This window comes from Anopheles coustani, chromosome 2, assembly GCF_943734705.1.
Source record: "Anopheles coustani chromosome 2, idAnoCousDA_361_x.2, whole genome shotgun sequence".
Classification (NCBI taxonomy): domain Eukaryota; kingdom Metazoa; phylum Arthropoda; class Insecta; order Diptera; family Culicidae; genus Anopheles; species Anopheles coustani.
In genome coordinates this window covers 9,896,080-9,902,243 of record NC_071289.1, presented here as the reverse complement: position 1 = coordinate 9,902,243, position 6,164 = coordinate 9,896,080, and the positions used below count along the sequence as shown (strand labels likewise).

At 42.3% G+C, this 6,164-nt stretch overlaps 1 pseudogene; it reads left to right on the top strand.

Annotated features, from left to right (window-relative positions):
* Positions 1 to 363: 363 nt before the first annotated feature.
* On the top strand, positions 364 to 1,236 carry LOC131262058 (ficolin-1-like; annotated as a pseudogene).
* Positions 1,237 to 6,164: the final 4,928 nt, after the last annotated feature.

The following is a 6,164-nucleotide window of genomic DNA, read 5'->3' as shown; positions in this document are numbered from 1 at the left end:
AATCTTGAGCGTGTGACGAATCAGAAAGCGAAGCCGGGAATTACCGTCCGAGATAACATTATCAGTTCACGTTCTCAACTCAGTTTGTGGCATGAGCTGTTGTTTACCATAAAGCTATGGATCACCCAGAAAGAACATGTTTTTTTCCAAAATATGTTCGCGTTTAATTGGTTCACTGGTGGTGATAATTGTGCACGCGAGCCTTTCCGAGCCAAACGAATCCGAACGATCCTCAGTCGTGTTTCATCTTTCGTTCTGATTGTGCATTAGAGTGCTTTGAATTACAGCATATTGAAAGTCATGAATAAATGTAGTTATATGTTGGTGCTATGTTTTGGTGTAGTTTTATCAGCCCGACTAACAATGGCAATAGGAGGTTTTGAGATGGAGCTTTTAATGACAAAGCTCGATTACTTGCAAGATAAAATGCAAGAGGTGGAGCAAACTATGAAAAGTTCGCTGAAGGTGAATACCCAGCACAAGTTAAGTGAAATTCGATGATAATTGAGAAAAATATCGACTCTTTGTAGGAAACGGAGCATCGTCTACAGGCCAAAATGCATGCAATGGAAGACTCTTTGAAAAAGGTACGGAAAACTCCAGTTCATTCATGTCGTCAAGTTACCGGAGAATCTGGAACGTATCTGTTCAATTTGAGGAAAAACTCGAAACCATTCGAGGTCTTTTGCGAACAAAATATGTTCGAGGGCGGCTGGATTGTAATCCAGCATAGGTTCAACGGTTCGGTCGATTTCTATCGGAACTGGACGGAGTACCGCAACGGATTTGGAACTTTAAATGGCGAGTTCTGGCTCGGGCTGGAATTCGTGCATCAAATTACTAAAAACCGACCGCATGAACTGCTGGTGGAGGTGAAAGATTTTCATGGAAACTACGGATACGAATAAGTATGGAGAGTTTGAGATAGGGAACGAATCGGAGACGTATGTATTGAAGAAGTTAGGGACATACTCAGGGACTGCAGGAGATGCGATGAAGGTCCACAAGAATAAAAAGTTTACCACATTCGATCGCGACAATGACGAATCGGATAATAAGAATTGTGCTGAGCGTTGGCACGGAGCCTGGTGGTACAGAAACTGCCACCATTCCAATTTGAACGGGCGTTATCGGAACACAACATTTGATTTGAGTGCGATGGTGTGGGTCTATTTGAAAAACGACAGGCGTGGTTTGTCTTACTCGCGAATGATGATTCGCGATATCATTAATTAACGCAAACATAAAGCGATTGCCTCATGAGTGAAGATGTTCATCAGCTGCAGCATCTTTGTTCCCTCTCTCCCTTCTCTACCAAATTAAAGTAATAACAGAAAACTTTATACAAGCATTGCTCTGCACAGCAATTGCTTTTGAATAAAAACAGATTGTTTTATAATAAAATGTTCGTTAGCATTGCAAGAGGAAATACAAAAAAGAAAGAAACAAGTGTGAAGAAATAGATTATAGACCAAATAAAATTTGCTTCTTGGCGTAATGACCTCGAGTTGGTCATGCCTGCCCATTAAGGGCATACTAGACTTTTTCCTTTTGAGTACGTCAATAATCAGTTCCTCTTTTACAGGGAAAGGTCTCGGTTAGGATTCGAACCCACGCCGTCGAGATGGTATGAGCCCCGGCGCACATGGGCCGATTTTCTAACCGCCGCTATCGCTCAGCTGTCGCGGACCCCAATTATAGTTATAAAACATTTTTGATCGAATTTGTTCGAATACACAAACAAAATTAAACTGCGTTGTTTGAGGGCAGCTGTTGGTTAATACTTTAAATTTGTTAGAAGAAATAGTAAATAATTTCTTGGAACTATTAATTTTGGACTTCTGGAGGTTGAAGTTGGAGCATTTTTATTTATTACTTAATCCAAATAGATAAATCCAAGAAGAGTGTTTTAATTCGTTTCCACATCTACACTATTCGTAACTTCTAAGAGATGTTATAAAGTTGACGTAATATTTTCTGGGTTTTATCTTGGCTAGTTTGATTAGTTTTTCATGTTCTCTTTAAGTTTGGCAAGAATAACCAAAACGAGGAAATATAAAATTTAAAATAGTTTCAACGAAATGTGGCCTCTAAGAACCTTAACGAATGGTGGAAGAAACTTTAAGGATGTTAGGAAAGACAACTTTTGACAAGCGATTTTCCTCGTCTCTATTGTACCTTCTCGAAAACGGAAACATTGTAGAACGGTACTTATGCAACACTTATGGGCACAAAGCGTTGCTGAGAGAAATAGTTCCTAACAAGAATTTTCTCAGCCTCAACGGTCCTCACAACCCGTGCAATTTCCAATTTCAGATTGTGGAGCAAATAGTTTTCCCATTCAATCTTCCGTTTGATGTTCGCTGGCAAACGGACGACGCTACGGGAGAAGCGTTTTACGAGCTATTCGGAATACATCCTGTGGGCCCGTACCGGCCGGCCATTTCGTGTGCTCGCAACCCCAAGCTGCCCCCGTGGGCCAACATGGGACCTGGGAAAGGAGCAAAAAGTGTGAGAAACAGCATCCATCCAGCGGTAGCTGAACAGGACCGCCGAAGACGGCCGTCCCGTACCGGCGAGCTCATGAGCAATGAGAATGGATGGGGATGGGCAGACCACGGACGGTTGGTGGCTGGAAGTGGCTGGATAACTGGTGAGCATGACTTTATGATTACCACAAATTATGTGTCGCGCGAGCATGACGCTCGTTCGAAAGCTCGGCTAGGTGATGTCGCCACTCCTCTAAATGTCCAACGACATACACCCAACTGTCCGTCGCCTTCCAACCGTGGGTCAATCGGGTGTGTGTGTCTGTATGTGTGACTATTTGTCTCTCTTTCCTGCTCGCTATCCCAGCAACGACATTACCCGGAGAACACACGGTAATGATGCGGCCGAGCAAGGCACCCAGCAGCGTTGCGACATGGGCAATTAAAATCCTTGTGTTGTTATCGTCTTAAAATTTTATGGCGATTAAATTAATTATGTTTTTGATTTATATGGGATGTAGCGGGTTAGTCAGCGTGTGTGTGTGTGTGTGTATGTGTGTGTATGCCTAAGGGAATCACCCCATGCCCTGTGCTCCTTGTCTGATGATGCTGGAAGCTGTGGAGTTTTGTGGTCGCTTCTGCTCTACATTAAATATGACGAGCCGGTGCTGGTGACGCGAGGCTCACGCCGATCCGTTTGGGTGCTGCCAGTGACCACGGACCATGTCACATGGATTACATTTGATGTTTGCACGGTGCTTAAGGTGCGTATATCAGGCTGGTTGGTTTAACGGACATCGCTTCGGTCAGTCTTTCTTTTTGTGCGTGGAATTTTGTGTCCCTCGACATGGAGACCGAGACTAGGTAAGCCATCTCTCACGGCACCCGGCGGGTCCAAGCGAGGCCCTTTTCCGTGTGCGAGCGCTTGCAATGTTTCCTTAATTGTTTGTTAATTGCGAACAACTTCGTAGAAACCGTAACCGAATGGTACACGCAGCCTAGTTCGCTTTCCGGTGCCACGATGACGCGCGCGCCGAACTGTCCGATTTGGCGTGAGCAACGGTTGGTTTGAAGAAATAAACACCCCGGTGTCCTTCCCCGCCATGAGGTGTCACCGGTGTGTAAATGTTGTAGAATTCGCAGCAAAAGGTGCCTTTACAGCCTAGGTAGCCATTAAATTGTCGAGCAAAAAACCTTTCTTTTAGAGTTATAACGTCTTAAGCAGATAATGGGTAGGTTTAGTGTGAAACTGCAGGTCATAAGCTCGAACCAGAGACCCTGTTCCAACGCCACCAGAAACATGCGAATTTACGGTGTGCTAGTTTATGGTGCGTGACGGATGGTGATGGAATAAAACCTTAAACTATTTGTGTTTAAAAATAGTTTAATGTTCCCTAGAACACAAAAGGGAAGGATCTACAAACTTCTATCTGATATTAAAAATGGCATAAAATTCCTACATAATAAATTTATTCAACAAAGAACAAATAAACCAGGCGAAAATTGAATTTCAAAACCACGGGAAGGTATTTAAAAAAGACTAAAATTATTCCGAAACCGTATTCAAATAAGCATTGCAGTTGAAATATAATTTATTTTTAATTTAAAAAAACCGTTTGTCATCATTTCAAACGTTCAAACCCCCAGAAACGCAAAGCACAACAACGTGGCAACTTTTTCATGAAACATTAACATGGTATAAGATCACTGGTTGCGTTATTTTATTTGATTCTGCTTTCGTTAAAGTGTGAGTTGGTGAGTGTTTTTTTTCTGTTTTGTATTTTTATCCAGATGTCAAACCTATTTTTGTGTACTAATTGTTGGTTTTCGTTTCATTTTCACTGAATCGCTTTTCAGTTTTCCTTCCTTGCTCTAAACTCAGCTAACATTTTCCACAAAAAAACGGGCCGTCGCCATTGAAAGCATCTCGTTTCTTCTCACCATCTTCGCCACTACGCTTTAACCAATCGCTTTCGATTCTAATGTAACAAGCCTAAAATAACCCACTCAAAGCTAAACGATGGCTTATTGCACGAAATCGCATCCTAAAATCAGCTCAAACAGTCGCTCACTTTGGAGGCCGAAAATTCGTTTTCATACGTCGACGCAAGCTACACTGCGTAAAATAACGTGTTTTTTGTATGTTTTTTTTCCCCTTGGAGAAGCTTGCAGGAAATTCGTTGCCTAAATGGATCAATTGTATAGTCATTTTGTAATCCTATGTTTCAAGGAAGCCATTTTCCAAACAATCGATCTGGTCGTAATCGCCTCGTAACCACTGCCGCGTCCGTCAATTCCTGTCTCGGGCCGTTAGTCCTATGGAAAAACAACAACGCTAATTGCAGAGGCGCCGCTCTCTAAAGTCTACTGCGTTACGTATGGCACAACAAACCCAGCCTGCGCCCTCCCCTTCCCACTGTACAAACGACATTTTGCAATAATTATTTTACAGCTAAGATGTAATTTAGAATTTTCCAGATTTTCCCAGGGTGGGTGTTTCGGTACTACAGTACCTGACCGCGGCCTTGTGCCTTTTCTGTATTAGCATGGTGCAGAATAGAACAGCAGAGTAGGATTATTAGTAGGTAGTTATTGCTAGGTGAGAAGGTTTCTAAGCGTGTTTGAGACACTGCTGAACTTGCTGCATCGACGTCAAAAGAAATTGTACCAGCAAAAGAGTGTGTGTGTGTGTTTGTGTATTTCTGTGAGTGCGAAAAAGTGTACATAGTACCGTTGTTCCTGTTCCTTCCTGGCCTGTGGGTGGATTGCTTGTGGGGGGGCGGTTGTAAAATCCGCCATTGAAAGATCACTCCGTAAAACCGATCCCGCTACCGGACGCGATTATGTTTCCTAATTGACTCGACGGATTGCTGTTTTGCTTGCATGGATGTTGAAGTACACATTTGTATGACTGGTGGCTTGGTTTTGAGTTGGTTTGAAGTTTCTTTCCTGTTCTCCTCCATCTTTGTACTGGATTAAAAGCGGCACTGGTAACGTACGCAAACTAACAATTATATGTAACTTTAGCGCGAGGCACCAACCGTGCACTCCTCGTGCCCAACTCCACTGTGGTAACTCAGCTAAAGGACTAAAGTGTTGACAAATGGTTTGCTTTAACATTGATTGCGTTGCTAAAACGATTGTTGTCTATTTTTTGTTCCTGCTCAAGCGTTCACTAAACATCTTTCTTACACGCAAATAATACGTTGCTCAAGATAAATAAATTTTCGTAGCAAAAATATACGGCAGTTCGCAATTACAGTTATAGTATCTTAAAATCTTCGTCAAACAAAGTGGCACTATAAATACTCTTTGTGGAAGCTACACTACCTCACAAGCGTTTAGTGGACAAAGTGGTTGCCGTTTTGAACTATTCAAAAAAGGATTATCAAGCGAATATTCGTTACCCACACATGATAGAACTAGTTAAAGCAAAGGTCAAACAAGGGTCTACCACGCGGTTCATATATTGTCACATTTGTGTTAGTTTACTGTTCTTTGCACAAAGATGTTCTACGCCGTAAGGATGGCTTCTGAGTGAATTCAAACCCATTTACTTTTGTGATGATGATCAGCTTGTTTAGAAATGAAACACATATGTATCGAAATTTAAATCACGTTCAACGGTAATCGACTCTGTTCGGACAGGGATTTCACCCGCCCTCTGTTGTGATC